The sequence below is a fragment of the Macaca fascicularis genome, chromosome 17 (genome assembly GCF_037993035.2).
Source record: "Macaca fascicularis isolate 582-1 chromosome 17, T2T-MFA8v1.1".
Lineage (NCBI taxonomy): Eukaryota > Metazoa > Chordata > Mammalia > Primates > Cercopithecidae > Macaca > Macaca fascicularis.
In genome coordinates, this window is record NC_088391.1 from 14,153,707 (window position 1) to 14,181,281 (window position 27,575).

General features: G+C 38.6%; 1 protein-coding gene across 3 annotated transcripts in view; it reads left to right on the forward strand.

The window, feature by feature from the left end:
* RFC3 (replication factor C subunit 3) overlaps positions 1-27,575 on the forward strand; it is a 739,896-nt gene that overhangs the window by 640,216 nt on the left and 72,105 nt on the right. Inside the window, exon 10 of one of the 3 annotated variants that reach the window (XR_010582550.2) lies at positions 5,308-19,903. The exons of the other annotated variants lie outside the window; for them this stretch is intronic. The gene's annotated coding sequence lies outside the window, so the exon portion shown is untranslated. Of the gene's footprint in view, positions 1-5,307; positions 19,904-27,575 lie in introns of those variants that run through there. 3 annotated transcript variants of the gene reach the window in all.

A 27,575-nucleotide genomic window follows, 5' to 3' on the forward strand; every position in this document is an offset into this window, starting at 1 on the left:
CTGCAAGCACTGGCTATTTCCATAACTCATGGAGGTACCCACTGCCTCCAAGGCTACAGCTTTCTGAGTTCCCAACCATAATAATGAACTGTAAGACAGACAGGTCCTTCTTCCCCAGGTCCTTCTACACTGCTTGGATGGCGCATTGGTGAACACTTAGCCAAATAGGGTGGAGATCTTCACTTCCACTCTGAGTGGCTCTCACCTGTCCCCAGGTTCTTCTCACATCTATCAAGAAGTTTCTACACAAACCAAGGCCACAGGAGCATCACGACTAAAAGCGCTACTGGGAAGTCAGACAGGCGTAGATCTGAGTCTCACGTTGGCTCATGTCATTGAGCAAATCTCTTAATTTCCATCAGCTTCAATTTCTTCATCTTTCAAGTAGGAATAGTAAGAGTGACTCAGAAGATAAAGTTTAAATTATAAAATGTACTTACAGAGTAGCTGGAAGATGATATAAATTATTATTATTGTCTGTTTACTATTAAGTATTAGTATAATCCACTAAAATTCATACTCGGACTCTAAATCCAATAAAGTTCATGACCTTTACTCTGAAAAATGGGAATTCCTCTATAGTGAATATTTATTTATATTTCAGGTGTAATTTGCATAGGCTTGCAGTAAAATTTACCTTATAACATTTTATATGTGTTTATTATATAAATATATTAGGTTAGTGCAAAAGTAATTGCTGTTTTTGCCATTGAAGGTAATGACATAAACCACAATTACTTTTGCACCAACCTAATTATATAAATGTCAACGCATACAGTTTTCTGATATTAATATAGATTTATCAACTTCCTTTTAATTTAGTAATCTTTTCCCACTTTTTCCCAACTTCTCTGAGCTGTTTTTTTTCTAAGTATGTGTCTTTAAATAAACCTACCCTAGATTTTTGAAATCCAATCTGAAAATCTCTACTTTTAATTGCAAATGTAAGCCATCTGTACTCATTTTATTTAAAAATTGTGATTGAGATTTATTTCTATCATCTTATTTAGTGTTTGCAATTTACCATGTATTTTTTCTTTTTTCCTTTTTTTCTACCTTCTATTAATTATTGGGTTTTCCTTAATCATTTTTTTGCCCTTTACTGGATTGAAAATCATATAATCTATTTATTAAAGGTTACCTTTAAATTTTAGTTTGCATCCTTGACCTAACAAAGTCTTAATTTGATGATTATCTCCCTCTCCTTCCAGAACACGCTTTTTCTACCATCTTACACATTATCTGTGTCCATATTTTATTTAACTTTGCTTTTTTGTCCCATAGTCAATGCTTATTTATATATACCTATCTTTGCCAATTTCTTGGCTCACAATTGTTTCTTGTCCAGGAATCATTTCACTGGATTCAGTTTTCTTTTTTATGAAGTTCATCCTGTAGTAGTTCACTCTTGGGTCTCATGGCATTAAAGCTCAAGCCCTGTGTTGTGGGGACCAAAACCATCAGCCAGAGTAGCTGCAGCATCACCTCAGGGGTTCACAGCTATGGTTTTCAGTCCATCTTTGATCTTGACAACTAGAGCATTTCTTTCTGTCTTGTAAGCTCAGCTATGCATTAAAAAAAAAAGTTTGCTGTGTCACATTTTGCATTTCAAGGAGTCCGTTTTGAGGTGATCAGATGTCAGCATTCATATACGGAGCATATATTAGGAAACACACTGTGTTCCAGGCATTAGAGATGTAAAAATGGAAATGAAGCAGTTTGTCCCTCAAGAAACTTATGATCTAACAGAGATAGTTATGAATCAGACATATGTAATAAATTTTTTAGGTGTTATAGATGCTAGAGTTATAAGATCCTACCCTAGATTAAGCTCTTTAAGAATAAAGAGCTCTTTAAGAATACAGTGCCATAATTATCTTTCCATCTCTAGCATGTAGGGTAATGCTAGCAGATAGAAAGTATTCACTGAATGTTTGTTGCCTGAAGGTATGAATGAATTATAGAAATCAAACATATTTGCACTGTTGCTCATTCTCAATTTTTAATTCATAAAATGTAAGATGGTGGTTGTTTTCTAATTACAACTGAATTTGTATAAACATTTGATTTGAAGATGTTTAATTTTATTGTACTAATAATAATGGAAAAAAAAAATTCTTACTTTGTATCAGGCATTGCTCTCAGAGCTTTCCAAGCACTAACTAGCTTGAAATTCACAATAACTATCTACAATGGAGACTTTGGTGGCCTGGGTTACATATTAGAAGCTATATTAGGAACTCATTTAAATTGATCTGACTAGAGCTTCTGTAATTTTCTACTATGTATATATCCATCTGCCAGTCTACAGTTCCAAGGTAATTTTCAACTACACATTATCCTTTACTTTTACAGTTATCATCTATGTTTGTAGAATTTAGCTCATTTACAACCTGACCACTGTCTTAGTGATTGATCTATTACTATTGGTCAAGAAGGCTCACCTCATTCCAATGACTACACACCATGCTGATTTTACTGCTGCTGTGCTGTTCTCAAAACACATAGCTAGAATACACTTACATCTATGACCCATCTCTTATCCATGGCAGCTTTCCCCAGCCACCTTCCAGCTAGGAGTGGTACAACCTAACTAAAAGTAACCCCCCAAGTGCTTATACATAATCTAATTAATAACAATCTACAATTGTTCTAGGATCTAGCCAGCAACCAACATCTAGTATACTGCTTGGTAGAATTTGCTTTCCAAGAGTTGGACCAATGTCATCCAATATATTTTCCTGTCACCTTTGCTATTTCCCATGAGTTCTCAAAAAAAAATTCATAATAGTTGTAAAACTACATCTGAAATTATTTCAGTATCCAAATATGTTATATCTCAGTAGCCCAAAATATTGAAATTATTCCAAGAATATAGACGTCATTTTACTGCCTTAGCCTTAAATATCTTTTATTTATTTATTTACTTATTTTTAGGATGGGGTCTCACTCTATCTCTCAGGCTGGAGGGCAGTGGCACAATCACAGCTCAGCCTTCAGAGTAGCTGGGACTCCAGGTGTACACCACCATGCTTGGGCAAAGTTTGTATTTTTGTAGAGAAGGAGTCTTGCCATGTTGCACAGGCTGGCCATGGCCTCCCAAAGAGCTAGGATTACAGGCATGAGCCACTGCACCCAGCCAGGTACCCTTTATTCATCACTGTTCAAGTTTTTTTCTAGTTTGAATGTGGATTCTTTGGTAGGGAAAACGTAAACAAAATAGGAGTTGAACAGTTTCACAAGGCATGACCTGTGTTTGTCATCCTCAGAGTACTAGTGTTTCACTCAAATATTTATCCAGTATTAACTACGTTTCAGGCACCGTTCCAGCCACAGATATAATTGTAAACAAAATAGACAAAATATCTAGACTTAATGGTAGCTACAATATGGTGTTGCATGACATGAACAATTTTTTCCTTACTCTGAACTCACTAGTGGCTGTCTTTAGAGGACCCAGCAAACTGTTCCTCCTTTTTTCCATCTTCTCCGTCACATACATGACATCACCAACACCATCACATACACACACAGACATGCACAGCCTTCAGGCCGCACCAGATGACATGGCTGCGGATCCAACCCTGCATTTGCCTGCCCCTCCTTTACTGTGAGTGTCACCTCTACCTGGAAAGGCCTTCAACCTCCAAGTCCCACAGTAATTTAAAACCTGTCATCATCTTATCTCTATGCCATCTTTATTCATTCTAACACAAATACATGTTATTCATTTCACACTCTCTCATTATAATTTAGATTACACCGTTTATAATCTACTTTGGATTGTGGTTACTTATGTATAGAGACACACCCTTATTAGATTGTGAGAAACAATCAAAATCCAGGGTTAACAAACTCTTCCCTTTTACATCTGCGAATTCCATACAGTACCGAAACAGCGGTATGCATCAAATAATTCTCAATAATGCTTGGTAACGTGAATGATTATGCCACCTTCTCTGTTGTATAACTTAATTTCTATTTATTCATTCAGTTATCTATTCATTTATTCAAAGAGTCACTTAGTTAGTGCCTACTAGTTGCCAATCATTCTCTCAAGGAATTGAGGATACATGAGTAAATAAAACAGACAATCACATTTTTTCTGAGTTTTGGAATTATTGAAGTTACAGTTTATGAATAATCACTTGTCTGCAAGAATTGATAAGATACCGAGGCACATTGCTAAAGAAAGTGACAGAGTTTCTTATGGTGGCTGTTAAGTACAGTCGACCTTCTGTCTTGAGGTATCCAAATAAATTCTTCCCTGGAGACAGGGGGATGAAGGGTTTTAGCTCACAATATTCCCTTGAGGTCTTTAGTTTTATGAATCAATATGCATGAGGACAAATAACCAAGTGAGTCTATTCTTCTCCCCCTTCGTTATTCATTCCAACAATGAAGCCAGAGAGAGGCGTCTATAAAAATCATTAGCAGTGGGAATTGTAGTAGGTCTAAGACTTCCATCAGCCCTTTAGCCCTCCTCTAAAGTAATCTATTTTTCCAGGAGCTGAAAGAGTTTAACAACCTAGAAAGGTCAATTCTCTAAAATATTCTCAACAATATCTGGATTGCTAGCATTTTGTGAGAAGAGGAGATACAAGGTAATTTTGTAAGAAGAAAAAAATGTCTTGAATAACAGAAAAGTCAAATTAGCTTTTTATCCCCTCCAGAATGGTAGTTTGCGAATGTCAGAAAACTTGACCAAAATGTAAGTATGAAACAGAACACAGGAAAATCTGCAATCATAAAATGACCACTCCTAAAAAGAAAGAAAAAAAAAAAAAGACAAGTTGAGAAAGAGGAGGTTGGTTTTGTTTCTACAAAATAGAAACTTTAATGCTCGTAGCATATTTCCTTTCAAATATTTGGTTCTAAAATATCATAAAGTTGAAAAGAGGCTGAATTATCAAATTAAAGGACACAACATTGAAGATACTCTTCAGGCAACAGAAACTACGTCCGTATGCCCCGTGTGGTCATCTCCTCTCCTCCTCTTCCTCATGCCACCTCCACTCTCTGGCCTCCTCCAGCCCCCATGCCGGGGTGCCTGGAAGAGGGGCCGCAGAGAGAACCTCCCTTAAATTGACCTGGCCGCTGGCAAAAATCCCAGTCCAAAGGTTGCACTATTCATAATTCTCATGTACTCTCCCTAGAGTCCTAATGTTATTTTCCAACAGAGTGACTTCAAATAGCCTTTGTTTCAGCTTTGCTGAAGTCAGGAATTAGTTACCCCCCGACCACTGCTTTACTGAGATGCCTAAGTGAAAAGTGGAAGAAAATTCCCTTTCTATTATTTTTTCTCAGAGAATTTTGGAAGTCACTTCCTGGCCAGGAAAAGAAATTCAAGCACGAGTAAGATAACTTTGTCACTGAGTAGCTAAAGGATGAATGGCACAGTCTGGGAAACTTTAGAGTATCCAGGATTCCAGGAAGACCTGTTCCTTCCCATGATGCTTAAGGACCTGATCCCTGCTCCATTGGAGACATGCTGTTGGAATGTGGAAAAGCCTCTCCATTTCCAAGACAGGAACAGATTGTCATTCTCCCAGAAGGTAACACAACCTCGAGCAGCTGGAAGGTTATAGCTATTCCAGAACAGAATATTCCACTCAAGTTTCTGCTTTATCTGGGCCCTTGGCAGTCAGCCCAGACATGAAAGAAATGTCACTGTACTGGGCCGAAGCAAGGAACTCCGTCAAAAAGGATTATGGGAAAAAATGAGCCATTGGGGAGAGATTGTGTACAGGACTTTTGGCTGAATGAGAAACTAGGCCCATTCTGAAATGAGAGCAGCTGCCATTCAACAGAAGCCCTCAGGCCTTCATTTATTTTAATAGGATTTTAGTGGAGGCTTGCCTTAGTCTTGGGTTGGTTTATCATTTATGATAAGCCATCCTGCACCATAAACTCAAACACATCCCTTCAGATTCATTGACGTTTGGGGAGTGTGATTTTATCCTCCCTTCACTTAACATACACTTTTTGATGGCTTACAGTCTGACAGGCACTATTCCAGATTCTGAGCTTCAGCTTTGAAACCAGAAAGACAAGGACCTGTCTTCCACGGAGCTTCACATGCTAGCATGTGGCCTTGTTGGGGACGGGTGGTGGAGGAGTGGGAAAAGGATGTAGAAAATGAACAAAGAAAAAAGATATTAATGAGGTAATTTTTTAAGAGCTCAGATTATTCTTTTATTTTTATTTGTTTTTATTTTCATTTCGGATTCGGAGGATACCTATGCAGGTTTCTTACATGGATATACTGTGTAATAGTGAGTTTGGGTTAGTGTTATAAGGTAATTTCTTACCTTTTTTTCTTCCACAAAGAAAATACACAAAGAAGATGCCACAGATTGACTGGAATAAGGATGAGGGGTTTTTTTTTTCCTTTCTTTTTCTTTTTCTTTTTTTAGAACTGGTGTTGCTGAGGAGATGATCACTGAACTTGGATGTCGATGATCAAAGCCAACAGATACGGGGTCAGGGGCTATGATGGAGGCTACACAAAATGGAATATCTAAAATGGAACTAAAACTTGGGATTAAAATATGAACAAAATACGAACTTACGAAATAACATATATGTATATCAGAGGAAGATACGTTTTACCAAAATATCATATGTGTACATTTTTCAGATACAATAAATATTGTTCCATAGTTCACTTTTCTTAGCCTTTTTAGCTTAAAGATGTCATAAGGAGAGACTAGTCAATAAATTAGAAGTCCTAACATCTGAGGTGACCTTGCTCCTGCCAGTGTATGGCCTGCAAGACTAAACTCCCAGGGACTAGGGGAGATACTCGTCACATGATTCCAAATTTCAATTAGGCAGGAGGAATACGTTCAAGAGATCAATCAGGTATCCTGGTGACTATTGTTAACAACAATATATTACATACTTAAAAACTGCTATGAGAGTGTATTTTAAGTGTTCTTACCAAAAAATAAATAGTAAATAATAAATAAATAAATAAAAATAATAAGTATGTGAGGTGAAGATAAGTTAATTAGCTTGATTAAGCCATTTCACAATGTATACATAAATCAAAACATCAAGTTATATACATAAATATACACAATTTTCATCAATTTAAAAAAATTAATTACTATTTTAAAAGCCTAGAGAATTCCCAGAAGTCAACAGGTATTTTATGAAGGCACAAGAGCAATCTTTGTCCTCAGTGCAAAAATATCAGATTCCATTTTAAAAAAAATAAAAAAAAGAACAACTTCCAGCCAAAAGCTCTGACCTCACAATAGATCCGGGAGATACAATGTCAAGGTAGAGAATCTGGCAAATGTAACTAAAGAAATACAGTTCCTCCTTTTTCCTACCCCCTTTCCACCTTAAACTCTATTCCTAGCACTTCCACTTTATACTCAAATGTCCATATCATCTTGTTACAGGATGTCTGACCTTGGTTTTATAATTACTTTATGGTGCATCATTATTTTTCACTGTGTATCATTATCTTTTTCACTATAACCAACAGAATCATCCAGAAGATTTATCTATCAGGAACCAGGGGGGCTAATCTGGGTGCTCAGCTTTCTTTTTGGGATACTTGGTGAGTCCATCATTGTGCAACTTAACGCTAGACTTCCTTCTATCCGGTTGTGTGTGTGACCGTCCGTCTTCATCAACCTTCCTTTTCATGATGGAGTTTGTATGCTTTTCTGGGACTTTTTGGTACTCATTGTTCATTACTTCTACTATATGAGAAAAACATCTGTACTCTGTAGGAAAGTTTTGCTTCAGTGATAAAACAGAACCCAATATGCAAACAGAAAAAAGTTAGGTTGGTCTGAGGGTAGTCATTTGCCATATGTAATGTCGGATGATAACAGACAATGCATATGAAACTGCTGAGAGGAAAATGCCGTTAACCAACTTCCTCTGCCAAATTGTTGTTCATGGGCAAAAGTAAATAAAGACAGTCTCTGTCACATGACTTCATAAGAAAAACTTAACATAATTCATTTGACCCAAGAGTGAACAAAGTTTAGAACCTCCAAGTAGAAAACAGCAGGTAAACAGTCAATGAGTTAAACCGTGTTAATCTCAATAGTTTTTATAAAAATGGTTACAGGTTATAAAAATGGAAACATGAAAAATTCTTCTTGAATACGATACATGGTACAAAATGTATCCTTTGCTTCCACACCCCAGATTAGGTTAGCTAAGATTTGGGAGTTGCTGGAGTGCAGACAGAATGACAAACTCTACATTCCTCCTTGTACACATGGGGAACCCAAAAGATACTATTTTATTCTGAAGTTTTCATAATCAGAAAAGCATAAGGAATAAACTGGTGAATTTAATTTTATTTTTTATTTATCAATAATAAGGTTTGAAACACTGACTTGTTGCTTAACTTGAAACTTAGAAAAAACCAGAAATGGTATGTAAAGGAATTCTGATTCAAACCCAAATTCTTCCGATGTCTGAGTATTTCCCAGTCTTACTGATGTCTCCATCTCTGTCTTAGAACGAATTTTCCCTCCTGAATCTTCTAGCTCAAATACATACCCACAGAAGCAGACTCACTGTGTGCTTTTTTCCTCATTCACTTGAGAAAATTAAGTCTCTGCCTACACAGCCCCATCACTGCCTTGATTTTCCAGATGCCAATCTTCTTCATATCATTTGCATGAACATGTCGTCTACCAATGCCCCAAGAATAAATGGCACACAGCACCCCGAAAAACTGCCCACTCCTCCCAGGCACTTAATCCAGAGGGATAATAAGCAATATTCCACTCACCTGTTTCTACACCTGTTTCTTATTTCTCCCAAGTGGCTCTGATATCTAGCTCTTGATATAATGTATCCTTAAAGGGAATCCTTCCAACAGTTAATGATTCCCACCACATCTCCTCACATTAATAAAAGGAAAAAACAGAATAATATTAACAGTGAACAGCAGCAGCCAAAAGAAACCCAGAGCAACACATTGGCAGTATTTTCTACTTGTATTATAGTGTCTATTTGCCTGGACCCTTATTTCACTCAGGCCTAGTGCCTAGAGGTATGTGCTAATTTGCCAGGCTGCTTTAATATTTAGTGAGGAGCCGCAGCCGACCAATAATTTTTAATAGCTTGTCCTCTATTGATTTCAGCCCACACATTAAAGCGCCTAATAAAAATTTTAGAAAGATAGGTGAAGGGACATAAGGATGAGAGAAGGTTAATAGTTTTGTCCACCTCCATTTGAAGGGAACAAGAGAATTATTTCAACTCATATGCAGAGTTTGTATAGTTAGACAATTGCTGACTCACCATCTTTCAGAAATTTTTTTTTCTTTTCAACAGACAAAGTCTCATTCTGTCACCCAGGCTAGAGTGCAGTGGTGCAATCACAGATCACTGCAACCTTGACCTCTTGGGCTCAAGTTATCCTCCTGCCTCAGCCTGCTAAGTAGGTGGGACTACAGGTGTGCAGCACCATGCCCAGCTAACTTTTTAACATATTTTTTTGTAGAGATGGGGTCTTGCCATGTTGCCTAGGCTGGTTTCAAACTCCTAGGCTCAAGTGATCCTCCCACCTCAGCCTCTCACACTGGGATACAGGCATGAGTCACCACACCCGGTCTTTCAGCAATATTTTAAAGATTAGCTTACAAAATACACGTTCTTTTATTGATATGGCTGTGTTCTTCAGCAATTTCTGAAATCAGTAATTTCTGATGAGGTGTAGGTGGGTTTGTTTTATAAATTCAAAACCCTTGGGGAGCGAGCAATAAAATGTTAAAAGAAAACCAAAGTTCCCAACATGCGAGTGCCCTTCAGATGTTGACCCACGCCACCCCTTGACCTCCTGCCCTGGAATAACTGATGTAATAGGAGACTGCAACAGACAGATTAAAAAATAGAGGCATCTATTGTAATTCCAGAACCGTACATTCGAAGATCCCTGGCACCAAGGCCTAAGACTTTATAAAACAGGAGGATTGTACTTATCCCTGGATGTGACTTGGGGAGAAAGGAAAAAACTGTTTTAGCTAGTATGTATCGTTTTAGAAGAAAAGCATTTGTTCTAAAGCAGACTTCAGTCTCAGCACAGAAAACAACTGCCATCAAAAGAAGTCTTTGGGATCATGGATGTGGCAGCTTGCCAAAAAATAAAAAACAGGAACATTAATTAAGTACTTCTTTAAGCCTCAAACTCTTCATGAATTCTGAAATTTATCCTCTAAAGTAATTCGTTCTCTCTTTTCATTCTCACACCTGTTTAAGTTAGAATGAAACCTAAAGGGTGATTTCTCTTGGGTGAAACAGCAGGGGGCTTTGGGAAACAGAATGATTATGGGCATTTAAACCAGAAGTGTATCGGAAAGGGGTGCTAGTCAAAGACAGATATGTGTCCTTGGTGGTACGGTACCCCATTTGTGCTGAAAGATGTTTTTGAGGAGATCGAGTGGTGCAGTGAAAGGATCATTTACGACATTGACACAGGCTTTAACAGGCTACCATTAAAGCCCATATGTTCAGAAAAACATGCGACTCAAGCTCGCTTACTCAGCAACGATGCAGTGGTTGAGTCCCTGCAGGTCAAACACAGGGCTAGGCAGCACGAGAGACAAAGGAAAAAAACACAATTTATTTCTCAAATAGGATTACAAGTTAACCATAAAAGCAAAGCACACTTATGAAATAACGTGAGGGAGAAAGCAAAGTGACATTGTAGTAGGTCACTGTGCTAGACTCTGAGGATTAAATGGAGGAAAGGTCTAGAGCCCTCTAGCCAAGAGCTTATTTATGACACAACTAGGGTCCACAACAGGAATATCTATTTTGTGTTCAAATCAGCTGAGGCCTCGATGATGTCATGGTAGGGTGAACGACCCTTCCTCCCCATTTGCAGGGGGAGCAGGGAGGTTCCTGGGATGAGAGATTTTCAGTGTTAGAACTGGGACAGTCCCAGGAAAACTACTGAGATAAGTTTGTCACTCAACGTGGGGAAGCAAGCATAGTTTTGGAGACAGATGGCTGTATGTTTAAATCAAAGTCCTGCTGCCATTGTCTCTGAGACAATGAACAAGAAGTGATTTTAAATTGCTCTTTGTGTCTTTGACTGTTTATCTGAAAAAAGAGGTTTCATAGGTTATATAGATAGTGTATTAAGAGACCTGGCACGTGGTGGGCACACTGTAATTACAGCATGTGCTACACACTAAAACAGTGCTGTAGACAGACATCTCTAAGGATTTCAGAAGAAGGAAATAGCCATTGCAGTTTGGGACGGACAGGAAAGATTCATAAGTAGGATGATGTATCATTTATCTTCTAAGTTGGGATACTTTTGAATGAGAAACAGGATGCTCTTGATAAGTATGCTGAGACAGCAGGTATAAATAAACAGTGCCTGTTCTGGGCCCATCAGAGTACGGTCAGCAATCCTTGACTTCAACACTGAAGACAGCCTGGAACTTAGATTGCAGGAACATCATGAGATGCAAAGGCCAGGTTCCACTAGGCATTTTATAAACTGGTTAGAGAAGCCTGATCAGTCCTTGTTAAAGGATTCTTAAATGCCAGTTAGCAAGTTGGTTTTGTCTCTTAGGTCGAGAGGAACCACTAATAGTGTTTGAGTCAAATAACACAATGCAGAAATATCATAACAGATAAAGAGTCTAAAGAACTCATCTTCTGGCCAGGCATGGTGGCTCATGCCTGTAATCCCAGCACTTTGGGAGGCCAAGGGGGGCAGATCATGAGGTCAGGAGATCGAGACCATCCTGGCTAACACGGTGAAACCTTGTCTCTACTAAAAATATAAAAAAATTAGTCGGGCATAGTGGCAGGTGCCTGTAGTCCCAGCTACTCAGGAGGCTGAGGCAGGAGAATGGTGTGAACCTGGGAGGTGGAGCTTGCAGTGAACTGAGATCGAGTCACTGTACTCCAGCCTGGGCCACACAGTGAGACTTCATCTCTAAATAAATAAATAAATAAATAAATAAATAAATAAATAAAAGAACTTATCTTCTACAATAGTCTTTATTTTCCATTAGATCCCCCACATATTTCCCAGTCACTTCCCCTATAATTTATGATCCTTTGAAGCCCGAGCACTGTTTCCTAAATCTAATCATTTCTTTGTTTCACTTCTTCGCTTGGTGCAAAAGTAATTGCAGTTTTTTGCCATTGAAAGTAATGGCAACAACCAACTGGGTGTGGTGGCTCACGCCTGTAATCCCAGGACTTTGGGAGGCCGAGTTGGGCCAATTACCTGAGGTCAGGAGTTCAAGACCAGCCTGGCCAACATGGTGAAACCCCGTCTCCACTAAAAATTCAAAAATTAGCCAGATATGGTGGCACACACCTGTAATCCCAGCTACTTGGGAGACTGAGGCAGGAGAATCACTTGAACCCAGGAGGCAGAGGTTGCGGAGAGCCAAGATCACACCATTGCACTCCAGCCTGGGGAACGGATTGAGACTCCATCTCAAAATTAAAAAAAAAAAAAAAAAGAAAAGAAAAACAAATGGCAAAACCACAATTATTTCTGCACCAACCTAATATTTTCTGTGAACTCTGTGCCTATAAATATTAACAAAACTTGTGTGTCTTTTCTCTTATAGTTTAATTTGCAGGCCCCCAAGCACTTAGCAAAAGCAAGTAGAAAAACATTTTTTCCTCCCAAACATTCTTTTTTTTTTTTTTTGAGATTGAGTCTCACTCTGTCACCCAGACTGGAGTGCAGTGGTACAATCTTGGCTCACTGCAACCTTCGCCTGCTGGGTTCAAGCAATTCTCCTGCCTCAACCTCCCGAGTAGCTGGGACTACAGGCGAATGCCGCCACGCCCGGCTAATTTTTGTATTTTTAGTAGAGATGGGGTTTCACTATGTTGGTTAGGGTGGTCTTGAACTCCTGAGCTTGTGATCCGCCCACCACGGCCTCCCAAAGTGCTGGGATTACAAGCGTGAGCCACTGCGCCCGGCCCCGACATTCATTTTAACCATGAGAAAATCAAGGAAAACCCAATTTATCTGACTTCAAATTTCTTGCCCTTTCAATGAAGCTCCCTCTAGATTACACTTTTTTGCAGAGGTAAGAAACGGTTTCAGAAAATGGATGCCCCTGAAGTCGCAGGAGACAAAGTTTTACCAGGTTGGGTGGGAGGGAAGGGGGTGGGAAACCAGGAAGCCTCTGACTCTGGCAGGATTATTCTAAAGCAATTTGCCACATTGCTTTACAGTAATTTCTGCACAGATAAAATCCCGAAGGGTCAAAAAAATTGGCTGACAGGGAGATGAATGGATCTTCTCATTAAAAAAAAACACAACTCTTAATTGTGCCCTATCCCTGAACTTTTTTGTTGTACACACCCAAATGGAAATATCATATGTTTGACTCTTGATCAGCTTGATATAAAGTAATATTAAAGCAGGGACTCATAATGAAACATGTTAAATTGCTATTCCATCCTTCTATCTCCCCCTTGCCCCCCCCCCAAAAAAAAAGAAAAACTTAAATTAAACTCTGAAGGAATGGATGACTAGTGATCGTCTCTACAGAACAGTATGGGAATCAATTAAAACAGAAGCTAAAACATGCCTCAGGACATAATTGATAACATGATGAGACAGAGAAAAAAATTGTAAGTGCGAAGTTACATTCAAAAGTTCTTAGTTAGAGAAAATGCAAAGGCTTCTTTTATCCCACAGGACCAATCTCAAGAACTATTAGTGTCTCAGGAAGCAAGAATCAGAGAATAATTGTTGTTGTTTGTTTATTCTTGACAGTTTTAAAGGACAATCTCTCTTGGGGGAAAATTTCTGTTTTCAATTTAAAAGTTCGTTCTAAACCCAAGACCATTCCAGGAAAGCTATTTGGCTCTTTCTTGAACTTTGGAAATAAATTTTGCACAATTTTTCGTAATCCATTTATTTAGTTGCTTCAATAGATTATCCCTTCTCAAATTCAGAGGTTTAGAAACATCATTGGATAGGAGACATATCCAGGAAAAAAAAAAAAAAATCAGTATTACAAAGACTAGACGCCAGTCCAGTGAGACAAAGAAAAAAAAGGACAGGATTATGTCCATGGTGGTCTCCGAATTGCATAATTGCTATTTTTAGTGTTGAGGCCTACTGATTGTTGATGTGATATTTCAATATTTCATAAAATGTTAAAATGCTTTTACTTGAGCTGTGGCTCAGTCATTTAGGCACTTAGGTCTGGTTAACGCTGGTTGCCAGATTTTCTTAGTGCATTATCCACTAAGCCACAACGACTGCTAAGAAAATCTTAATTCCTATTAAAACACTAAATCTTGGTAAGAAAGATTTGGTTTTTGCACAAGAGCACAATTAGCTGTTGTTTCCCTTGCAATACTAAAGGCTTAATAATATCTAACATTAAAAATTAAAATATAAAAGGTATTTGGTACCAACGCTATATATCATTTCAATCCTTAAAGAACTTTTCTGAATCATTGGGAATATTTCAGGGAAAATTACTCAGAAAGACCAGATACCTGCATTACATTGCTCTAAAATTAAGGTAGAATTATTGTACCCCATTAAAATTTGTAAGCTCTTGTTAATGAAGTTTAAAAAGAGAGCACATTTATTGCAAGGGAGCTGAGAGAAAGGAAGTAGTAATTATCAGAATATATGCACCAAATCATTATTCCACCTCATTCCTTATGCATTTAAACTGTCTCTCTCTACCACATGAGTCTTTTGTAATAAAAACTGAAGATTTTGATTGCCTACTTAATGAAAATTTAGATGCAGTCCACAGCTAGTTTTAAGAGAAGAAAAATCTTAAATTTTATTACCATAGCTCCCCGATTAATTAATGGCAGAAGGGTTAAAATTTCAAATACACATTGCTCTTGTTAACACATAATTGATTCTAACTCCTCAAAGACAGTTCCTCCTTTTTAATGCCAGGCATCTAGGTTGTAAAACGAGGTAATGTTAGTGACAAATACAGCGTAGAAAGAAGGGTCTATATAGGCTTCAGGGACTTGTCTCTTTCTAAAATTTATTTTTCATCATAATCAAACAAGCATTCGAGTGTATACTGTCTACCATGCACTTTACAAGCACTATCTTGTTTAAACCTGCTAACAATCCTCTGTGATATGAATTAGTATTTTCCTTATTACACGAATGAAAATTTCATGACCCAAAGAAATTAACTAACTTGTTCGAAGTAATTCTACCGGTCATGGCATACCCTGAATTGCGATCCATATTCAGTTGACACTTGAGTCTTACTTTATCACTGAGCAAACCTGCAGTCATGAAAACATCTGATAAATTCTTTCTACAGTCAGAAAGCTTCATATCAGACAGGCTACTTCACTAACATTTTTTCTTTCACTACTGATTATAAATGAACCTGCCAGCAAGACCAGGTGAAAGCTTATCAGTTGCTCCGCTTTCAGCAGCATGAGACTCCCAAAACATGTCTATATATTTGAAGTCCCCTATCGGTTCTTTATCATGCCTGTTGCAATTTTATGATTTATGTGAGCAAAAAAAGCCCCATCTTTCCCTCTGGTTGGCGAGTCAATCCACAGCACCCTCCTCTAAGTCATATCCCTCTCTGAAAAAGCACAAACACCTGAAGGTGTATTTTTTAACTGTTTATTTTTCCTTTTAGTTGACACATAATAATAGTGCATATTTATGGGGTACAGTGTGATGTTTTGATACATGTGTACTTTATGTAATGATCAAATCAGGGTAATTAGCATATCTATCACCTCAAACAATTGTCGTTTCTTTGTGGTGGGGACATCTAAAATCCTCTCTTCTAGCTACAGTCAAGCGCCACATAATAATGACATTTAGTCAAGGATGGACCACATGTGACAGTCATCCCATAGTATTATAATGGAGCTGAAAAAAAATCCTGTCACCTAGTGGGGTCTTAAAGATCTTGACCCTGTGTAGGCCTAAGCTAATCTGTCTGTTTGTGTCTTAGTTATTTAAAAAAAAAAAAAAAAAAGTTTAGGCTGGACGCTGTGGCTCAAGCCTGTAATCCTAGCACTTTGGGAGGCAAAGGCGGGTGGATCGCTTGAGGTCAGAAGTTCGAGACCAGCCTGGCCAACATGGTGAAACTCCATCTCCACTAAAAATACAAAAATTAGCCAGGGGTGGAGTCGCATGCCTATAATCCCAGCTGCTTGGGAGGCTGAGGTAGGAGAATCGCTGGAACCAGGGAGGCAGAGCTGCAGTGAGGTGAGATCACGCCACTGCACTCCAACCTGGGCAACAGAGTGAGACTCAGTCTCCAAAAAAAAAAAAGAAGTTTAAAAAGTAAAATTGAAATAAAAAATTTTAAAAACAGGAAAAAGCTTATAGAATAGCGATATAAAGAAAAAAAGTACTGTACAACTATTCAACGTCTTTGCCTTTTAAGCTGTTATTACAAAAGAGTTAAAAGGTTTTTTTTAATGTTTAAAGTTTAAAAAGTTAAAACGCTACAGTTAGCTAAGGTTAATTTATTATGGAAGAAGGAAAAATGTTGTATCAGTTGAGTGCAGTGTTAAGTGTATAGTGTTTATGAAGCCTGCAGTAGTGTAATGACTTAGGCCTTCACGTTCACTCAGCAGTCACTCACTGACTCACCCAGAGCAACTTCCCTAGCCCTGCAAGTGCCACTCATGGTAAGTACCCTATACAGGTGTACCATTTTAATCTTTTACAGCATATTTTTACTGTAACTTTTCTAAGTTTAGCTATGTTTAGACACACAAATACTTGCCATTGTGTTATAATTGCCTACAATATTCAGTACAGTAACATGCTGTACAGGTTTATAGCTTAGGAGCAATAGGTTATACCACCTAGACTTGTGTGAGTATACTGTACGAAGTTCACACAATGACAAAATAGCCTAAGAACACATTTCACCGAAGGTATTCTCATCAGTATGCAATGCATCATTGTATTTTGAAATATCCTGTACATTATTCATAACTATAGTCACCTAACTGTGCAATAGAACACCAGGACATTTTCCTCCCATCTAACTTGAACTCTGTAGCCACTGACCCATCTCTCACAATATCCCCTCCCCATGACCCTACCCCGACTCTGGTAACCAGCATTCCACTCCATACTTCAATGATCAATGAGATCACCTTCTTGAGATTTCATATATAAGTGAGATAATACAGAATACAGTATTTTTCCTCCTGTCCTTGGCTTATTTAACTTAACATACTGCCCTCTAGGTTCATTCATGTTGTTGCAAATGGTGGGATTCAATTCTTTCTTATGGCCGAATAGTATTCCATTGTGTATATATGCCACATGTTTTTAATCATCCATTTGTTGATGGATGCATAGATTGATTCCATATCTTGGCAATTGCAAAGAGTATCACAATAAACATACGTGTGCAGATACGTGTCTGACATACTGATTTCATTTTCTCTGGATATGTGGTCAGTAGTAGTATTGCTGGATCAAATGGTAGCTCTATTTTTAATTATTTGAGAAACTTTTGTTGTTGTCCATAATGGCTATCTAACTTACATTTTCATCAACAGTGTATAAGTTCCTCTTTCACCATATCCTCACCACCATTTGTTATTTTTTTCTTTTTGACAATATCCATTCTAACTGGAGTGAGATGCTTTCTCATTATAGGTTTGATTTGTTTGCATTTCGCTGATGATTGCTGATGTTGAACATTTTTTCATATAACTATTGGCCATTTATATGTCATATTTTGAAAAATGTCAATTCAGATCTTTTGCCTTATTTTTAATCAGGTAACTTGGGGGGTTTTCTGCTATTGAGTTGTTTGAGTTCCTTATTTATTCTTGATTTTAAGCCCTTTTCAGTGGTATAGTTTGCAAATATTTTCTCTCATTCTGTGGGTTGTCACTTTACTCTGCTGATTGTATCCTTTGCTGTGCAGAAGATTTTTTGTTTGATGTAATCCCATTTGTCTATTTTTGCTTTTGTTGTCTGTGCTTTTAAGGTCTTACACAAAAACAGTCTTTGCCCAGACCAACGCCCTGGGGTATTTCCCCAATGTTTTCTTCCAATAGTTTCATACTTTCACACCCTACATTTACATCTTTAGTCCATTTTGAGTTGATTTTAATAAGTGATGGGAGAGAGGAGTTTAGTTTCATTCTTCGGCATGTAGACATCCAGTTTTCCCAGCACCATTTATTGAAGAGACTGTCCTTTCCCTACTCTCTCAGACAATATAAGGCATTGTCACCTCAGTGCTAACTTAGCACTTAGCCCTTACCTTCGTGGGAACACAGACCACACTGCGGATGAATCATCTCCATACACCAAGCCTGCCTCTTCATTTTCAATGAATCTGTTGGTGAATATAGGAAAGCTATATCTCAATCTTCTATTTTTCTAAGACTTGTTGAAACAGCTGATTATTATTATTGTAATTTTCTCCTCATGAATCTGCCCAAATTATTTTTTTTTAAAATACACAGTACCTTTAACTTTGTAAGTGGTAAAAGCAAAAAATAGCCACAAGCAATTTATCTCAAAGACATGAAGAATCTGAAGCTTCTACTTGAGAAACAGCCCTTGAAAACAAAGAATGTACATTATTGCACAGGGTTGTGTTTCAGGCTCCTCTATACCACAAACATTTCAGAGAACTCTAATCATTGAGAAAATGTCAAATTAGTATTTAGTGTTTGGAAACTAATTTTGTGAATAATTTCATTATAATAGCCTACAACTACGGTTTTGAATGAGGAACCACTTTGGAAATTAATAGTTCGGTTGTTGAAACAAAAAGTTATTAACCCTCCATCATCAATTAAAATAATATATGGTACTCTGAAGCACTTCCATACAGAATAAATAATGAGTATCTGGAAAAGTGTAAATTATATAAATCCTAAAACCCTAAAATTAAAAGGAAATTAAAGACTATTTAGCAAAAGCAAACTTGTTGTTCTCCCTGAAGGGAAAACATAAAGGTCTTTTAGAAGATTAAAGATTCATGTCTGTGCTGCTTTCTGAAAATTCCTATGAATCATTCAGTCTTATTGAAATGCACAATTACTACTTACATAAATAGAACATTCTCATATATATGTATATGTGTGTGATGATTTGTGCATTTTTGTGGCATCAATGTAACTAGAGCTTTAAACTTTGTTATATTAAAAAATAAATCATTCGAGGTCTTTGCCAGCTTCTATTCTGCCTAGAGCTGTGAAAGGAAGGGGTGGAGGAGGACAAAATTAGATATCCCAGGAATAGAATGCTCATTGGAGTACAATATAATCTGAAAATCCAAGAAACTTGAATCTTATCTGACAGTGTTCTCAGGAGATCCTCAGGATGGAAAGTAGCTATTTTATGTCTAAACAATTTCCAAGACTAGAGAAATTTCAAGCTCTCCACAGATGCTACCAGTAAAACGCTTCAGAAGAGAGTTCATTTTTGCCTCAGTAATGATGCCTCAACACAGTAGGGTTTGTGTGTTCATGAGTGGGCATGGGCATAGTACCTGGGTAAGTGCTTAATTAGTGTCCGTAGCTAAGGAAAGAGATAAGAAGCCAGGAAGTGCATGCAGGGAATGGCAATCTATGGTCTGTAGCTGAAGCAGCTGGACAACAGGTGACAAGAAAGAGTGAGGAAAGCCAGATGAAGTGACTGAGTTGTTTACTAATGATCTCCATTTGTCTTCTGGGAACATACAGGGTCATATTTCTTACCTACTCAAATAAAACCTTATTTAACACCAGAAGCAATAGTATCTGTGGTGGGCAGAACAATACCCCGCCAAAGATGTCTATGTCCTGGGCCGGGTGCAGTGACTCATGCCTGTAATCCTAACACTTTGGGAGGCCGAGGCGGCTGGATAATGAGGTCAGGAGTTCGAGACCAGCCTGACCAACAAAGGTTAAACCCCATCTACTAAAAATACAAAAATTAGCAGGGTGTGGTGGCATGTGCCTATAATCCCAGCTACTCAGGAGGCTTAGGCAGGAGAATCGCTTGAACCCAGGAGGCGGAGGTTGCAGTGAGCTGAGATCACACCACTGCACTCCAGCCTAGGTGACAGAGTGAGACTGTGTCTCAAAAAAAAAAAAAAAAAAAAGAGGGGCAAGGTTTTCCCCATGAACTTCCAGAAGGAACACCAGCTCTGTTGATTCCACTTTGATTTTAGTCCCAAAAGACCCATTTCGGATTTCTGACTTCCATAACTTTAAGATGATAAATTCCTGTTGTTTTAAGCCACTAAGTTTACGGCAATTTGTCAGAGCAATCATAGGAAACTAATATAGCGTCTTTCTGTGTTGATCTTTGTTTCCATTGCTTTCTTCAATCTAAATGCACATGTTCTTTCTACATGGAGTGATCTTAGATAGTGCTCTATTTTGTACCATAAAGGTACAAAACATTTATAAGCGAGTGTCAGAATATGCTCTTATACATCAGGAAATTTCCTTCAACTTCAAAGGCTAAAAATATTTTAAAGTTCTAGATATGGTCATTCAGGAAGTACTGAATGATAATCCCTATGTTGTTGCAATACGTCTTTTATCCCACCTCAACCCTCATCCTCCTATACATCCCTAAGCTAGGAAAAGAACTCAGGCATTGTAACGAATGTGATGTGAGGCCACGGTGATGGGGTGGTGTCATAACTCTAGAGAGGACTGGGGTTGTACAAGGTTATATGGAGCCTGTGCCAGAGAAACCAACAGATAGCCAAAGGTTTCCATCAGCCTTAAGAAGCCAACCAGGAAGCTGTCACAAAGTTGTGCTGCCTAAGCAGCATGAAACACAGTGATAACAAAATAGAAGTTCAGCGTGTCCTTTAGGCGACTGGCAGAAAACCCAGTGTATCAATGTGATCTGCAGTCCAGTGAGCCTTGTTCCAATGAGAATTCAAATTGGCTGCTATCTCTTTATCTTGAAAGAGGACCACAACTTGGTAGATGAGTTGACTGCTCTATGTAGGTGGCTGCAGCCAAACCTTGAAGGATTCTATCCAAATGTCTTCAGTAACCCTAACAGAGGCGGGTGGATTGGGGAGCCTTGAGGGTACTGATAGTCTAGATAACAACTTGCTCCTTAAAATACTTGTCCTCTTCATCTTAGACCCAGCCCCTGTCAGCCTATGCACTCACTAGCAGATCAGGAGCCGTGACAGCAAAGTCTATGCCAGGGAAATAATGTTAACATTCCTTAACCATGTGTTCTCCCAAGAAAGGGCCAGGAATGATTCTTACAATTGTGGTCATTGGTCCCCATAGAGAAAGGGGCCAAAAGAAAGGCAAAATGAAAGGCCTAGTAGAATTTGGGTCCCAGATGAACTGACAGATTTTTTTCTTTGCTCTCTTCTCCCAAAGGAAGTCTCTCCACTGGGATTTCTAACTCTAGGGAAAGAGACCACTACAGGTCAAAGGGGAGCTTCCAAATAGTCAATAATAGGCCCTATCTCTCAGGAGGTAGGACAAGGGACAGAAAATATCATTGGCTTGAGTGTGTGGGATACAGCTTCAGTCGGACAGAAATCTTGTGTTCCTCAAGGTAGCTGAGTCTATCACAGGCGCCTCTCAATTATCTAGAGAGCTAAAAACTATCTGTTCTAGATCCATTATGTGCCCGGTGCTCTGCTCATCACTGGAGAAACAGGCGTGATTAGAAGATAGCCCTTCACACACAGGAATCAGTAGAGTTAGATTGTTCTGAGTTAAACTCCTGGCCCCATCTCAGAGTAGCTGTGTGACTGTGATCAGTTTCTACTGTCTCCCTTTCATCTATAAAATGAGGATAATCCCTGTCTTCGAATTCAGATTGGTGGATGTTGTTTCCATTTAGTAACTTAGAATCAAGTGGGGAGAGAAACAGGGACATAGATGCCTAAATGCTGTGAAGGAGACACATGCAGATGTGTAGAAGCACAGGAGACTTAGCTGGAAAAGATAAATAGTAAATAATTTATAGGCGATGGTATAAAAGCCTACAATCCAGATGGGATCCTAATTTACCAGATTTAGGGGTCAGGGCTTTAGCCATATAGGCCCTATCAGAACATTCCATCCATTCAGCCCGAAGGCACAAGTTGATTTTCCATGGTGCTGTTTCTTGTTGAAGGGTGAATTGGAGCTAGTAAAATAGCCTACATTCACCCGCGTGTGCAGTTTGTTCATTCAGCTACTATTTGGACAGGGAAGGACATTGCTGAAATACTCATTCTGAAGCAGAGTTCAGCTGCCCTTTGACCCTCAAGCACTGATGGAGTTCAATTTCATTGATCAGCATGGATTCCTTTCTCATTCCTCTACTTAAACCTGCCAGTGTAGATTCAGTGTCAATCAAAGTATACTTTAAACAATGAAATTGGATCCACTTAAATTCAGGAGAGAAATTAAGAAATAATGCCTGTAACTAGAGTAAAATTAATATCTATTTAAGAAAGTAAAATCACCCTGGGATTCACTAACTGAATGCCTTTTGTTGGCCATTTTATTAGATGGAATAATTCAGTCTCAGGTAGTAGGCCTGCCTATATCAAATGCGAAGTTTACTGGCAGAGTATGAGTTTATATCACATGCATGGAGCAGCATTGCTCACCAAATTGTCTATCTGGATCTTGTGTGCAATTTGGGTGATATTTAAGGCATATGACTTATTGAGATAGAGAAAATTCATATAGTTTTTTGAATCCTAAGTCCTTATCTCCATGTAGCAATTGCATTTAGGGTCAGAATCTCCCCTCTGCCCAATTCTGCTTTTCTCAATTCCTTATAGTGTTTCTCCTGAGAGCAATCCCCAGTAAACATTCTGCAAGCAACTTTACATCTCAAAGTCTGGGAACCCAACCTAATATGGGATTGTCAATCAAAGTGGTCCTCTCAAGAAGCTTTACCCAAACTTTAATCACTCTGCTTGTGCTCAGAACCCAGTAAAAATTCCTTCTGAATCTTTTTAAAGCAGAAGCACATTTTAGGGGACATCCACTCCAAAGTGCCAAATATTTACCATCTGGGGTTATGTATGTATATTTTCGGGATACAGACGAAATTTACTCTAAACTGAGTCTGAGGAATAAATTCTGTGATTAAGCTAGGGTCTACTACCTAGGTGCAGCTGAAATGTTTTGATAATGATTTTCTTAAATGGTGGTCACAATAGTTTGAAAGCAGAACTCAAAAAGAAGTTGTCAAATGTTTTGAGCAAAAGTGGCATCAGTGAAATAAGTGTGTAGTCTCCCAAGAGAATTACCTGGAATGATAAATCTCTTTCCTGTATAACCCCCACCATTCTTGCTAAAATACCAGTCTCATGATTTTATAGTTATGCTGAAGTTACAACTATGAGACACTAGTTAGAGCCCATTATTCCTCCTTGTAATTATACTTTCAGGCATAAAGATCTCCATGGAAAATAGGACTTTAGGACCTAGGTTGGAGGATATGAAGAAATGAGAAGATTTAAGTAGCATGTAGTATTTTTTCCACTACAAGAACTTGAGCATATTTATAGACTAATGGCAGGAATTGTGTCTTATTCATCTGTCCATTCATAGCTCCAACCCCAGTGCCTGATATCTAATAAGCCATTGTAGAGGTTGTTAAATTATTTAATATAAGAGAAATGCTAGAGACAAGCAGGATTTCTGAGCCCTTGCCAACAACAACAACAACAACAAAATCAGAAATTATGAATAAGTATAATTATATTATTCTTTACATGCATGTAGCTTATTCCATATATCTATGTAACTTCCCTTTGTATTTTCCCTCAATTTCATACTTCCCCTTAATGATTAGCAGAACCCTAAAAATCAAAGTGGTCTATGTGCTTGTTTGCAGTGATAGCAGAGGTTGACTCCTTAGCAGGCCTTAGCAGTAGAAGAACCCAATAAATAAAGTGAATAGAGGCTGTCATAAAGGGGAGGGAAAGCCTGAGGAATCCCCAGGGCCTGGAAGTAGAAGAAGAGGGAGACTAAAGAGCCACCCCAGCCTGTATACAGGCCTCAGGGTTCTGAAAGCAACTTTACAGAGCAAGAGATTGTCAAGGCTCACCAAACAGGAAGCCCCGAGGCAGTAATAACCAGTGGCATATGGTTAAGCATTAAAAGGGTAAAGTTGACAATTTGTGCCATGTGAAGTAGGAAGGGCAGAGATCAATATACACTGGGGAAAATCTTCATGAGAGGTGTATTAATCTGCTTTGCATTGCTGTAAAGGAATACCTGAGACTGGGTAATTTAGAAAGAAAAGAGACCTATTTGGCTCACAGCTCTGTAGGCTGTACAAGGAGCATAGTGCCAGCACCTGCTTCCAGTGAGGCCCTCAGGGAGCTTCCAATCATGGTGGAAGGAGAGTGGGGAGCCTGCATATCACATCACAGAGAGGGAATAAGAGGGAGAGAATGAGGTGCCAGACTCTTTTAAACAACCAGCTCTCACATGAATTAATAGAATGAGAACTCGCTCATCACCAAGGGGATGATGCCAAGGCACTCATGAGGGATCTGCCTCCATGAGCCAATACCTCCCACTGGGCCCCACCTCCAACATCAGGGACCACATTTCAACATGAGCTTTGGAAGGGACACACATACAAACCATATCAAAAATGGTGGGGTGGGGGGCTGGGGAAGAGCTGTGGTTTGAAAGAAAGATCATTTAAGAATTGTATAGTAAGTGCTGGAGGTGGAAAGCATTTCCAGCAGCCATCACATAAGCAAAGGCTCTGAGACAAGCAGAGCACTGATTTCAGTGGCAGCCCTGCTGCAGGCATGTACTATGAACAAATGATTAATGGAAGGCAGGTGGGTCTTGCTAGATCAGATCTGGACTAGACACTGCAAAGGCTAGACACATGCATGCATTTCCATGAGAGTTTTCACAGTGGGTCTGCAAAAGAGGAAACCAACACACATGACGTCATAAACTCTAAACATTGTACCAATTAATCTGAAAACAAAAATTCAGGAAGTGAGAGATAAACATGAATCTGAGAAAAATTCATGAAGGAAAGACCTCAGGCTAAGCCTTAAAGGGTGGGTAAGATTTTGATAGCTGGCTGGGAGCAAAAGGGAGAACACCAGAAGCATCAAAAATCAGCATTATTTGTAATCTGCAGGACAGAAAAGATGTGTTGAGGAGTACAATAAATTACGATTGAATGCCTCTGAGTACTGGGCCCAAATTACACAGGGCTTTAAAAGCACAAGAGGACTCTGTGAAGTGTACATGATGGGGAATCACTTCACGGACGGGCTGGAATTGGGAGAAACTGAGGATGGAACCACCCACTGCCAGGCAGCTATGTTAATCCAACCCAAAATTGAGGAGTACCAACCAAGACTAGGGCATGGAAGTGAGAAGACAAAATGGGAGAGGCAACCAACATTTCAAAAGCCCAACAGGATGATATGCTATCTAAAAGGATTGAAATAGAGATGGATTCAGTGATGTCATTCGGGGACACTGGGTGACTAGGAAGGGAATGCAGTCTGGAAAATATAGAATAAGTTTGGTTTAAAACAGATTGAGCCTGGCAAGGGTGCAGGCTCTGGAGTGGGAAGACCCTGCATGCTTACTTCAATCCGAGAGGCCCTACTGCCTCCCAGCCTTGAGGAGAGCGAAGTCTTTCTCACCTTTGTTGCTGTAACTGACGAATCCCTTCCTCCATTCAACTCCTTCTCCGTTGATCACCCCAGGTTTGTATGCAGAGCCAGAACCAACTTAGTAAGACAGACTTTCCCACAGTGTGGAGGAGGCAAGATTTTGCCAAAGTGTATGCATTATTTTTTTGCCCAATCATGTATAGTAGGCAATCCAGGAAATACTATAAATTGCTATGTTCATTACAGCACATCCACTATGTCCTTGGTCTTCATCTAGACTCTTTTTCTACCTTATCTCACTTAATGTAAACACTAATCCAAGGCCATAGAGATCATTAACCCAATTTTACAGGAAAGCAAGCAAAACTGGGGCCTAAAAAATATTAAATTTGAAATTCACACAACTAGAAAAGTAGAATTGGAATTCTAACCCATTCCTTTTTAAATCTGAAGCCTATGTTTTTTCACTAAAATGTACAGAGATGACTAGTCAAAACACACTAGGAATAAGTACATACAAAGTTATTTGAAATGTACTCTGACAACACAGATGAGGCGGCCGCAATTAATTGGTTGAAAGTTCCACCCTTCATCCCTGAGCCTTCAAGACTCTCACATGGCTGCCATTGAGTATTAGGGATATGTTCACATCTAATTTTTTAGATTTAGAACATCTGGAACATTTATTGTTAACTATTTTAAAAGCACTAACATCTGTGTTTCAAAAGATAATTTAGGAGTTAAACCTTATCATATCTTCATCCATAAATCAGAATATATATCCCAACATGAACGGGCAAGAGCAATTTATAAAGGAATAAATACAAATGGCCAAAACCCAAATGAGAAATTTTCCAACATCACTAATAACAACAAAAAAATGAAAATTAAAATAGATGCCATTTTTCATCTATCAAAATAGCTCAGAAATTTTTTTTGAATCTAAGTGATGAGAGTGAGTGAAAATGATTGCTTGCATATCCTGTTGATTAAAATATAAATTGATATAATCTTTCTAGGCGACGAGTTGGTATTGTAAATGAAAATCATCAGAATATACTAACTCTTTGACCCAGATTTTTTTATATACAAGGATATCCATCACAATGTGATTTAAGTAGTAAAAATTTTAAACCGCCTAATGTCCAACATAAATAATAATCAAACAAAATTGGAGGTAGCATACAATCAAATGCACTGCAGTTATTTTTTGAAATCACATTATGTAAGAGCATAAAATGACTTGGAGAAATGATTATAGCACATCATTAAATAAAGAAAAGCATGTCTCAAAATAGTATTGCACCATAATTCAATTTTGTGGAATCTAAGCTGAAGGCCCACCTAAATTCTTAACAAAGATTCTTTTTGGATAATGAGATTATATGTTCTTCTTTGTGTTTTTATGTGATTTCCACATTTTCCATATTGAACTTATAAGCTTTTTAACATCTGGAACAAGTCATATTAAAAATCTGATTCTATTCTATTATCTGTTCTACATTTTCAGGGAAGCCCTGTACCAGTTCAGCTCTTTGAATAGCAATTTGCTCCCTCTCTCCTTTCTCCAGAGAGCACCGCTAGGCCTCCCTACCCTCTCCCCTGAAATCCCAGCCTTCACCATCCAAAGAGTGCACAGCTAGTTCCAGTCATTGTCCTGATCACAAACATTTCTGTAAGAACGTCATGCTTGTCCCTTGGGTCAGACTTTCATCCTCTTCAATCCAACTCATTCATTCACTTGTGAGCTCAACAGTCACCGAACATCTACTCTGTGCCAGGCAATATGCTAGATGCCAGGGACACAAAGCCAAATAGGACAATGTTCTGACTATGACAGAGTTAGACTTGAGTAGATAGCACGTGCTGTAACCAAGCTTAATGGGCACACAGGGGAGAACATCAAAAGATCCAGGAAGGCAGGGAAAGCAAGGAAGAACGCTCAGAGGCTGTAATACTCACCCTAAAAAATGGGAGCAATTTAGATCATAAATTCGCAGAAAGCTACTC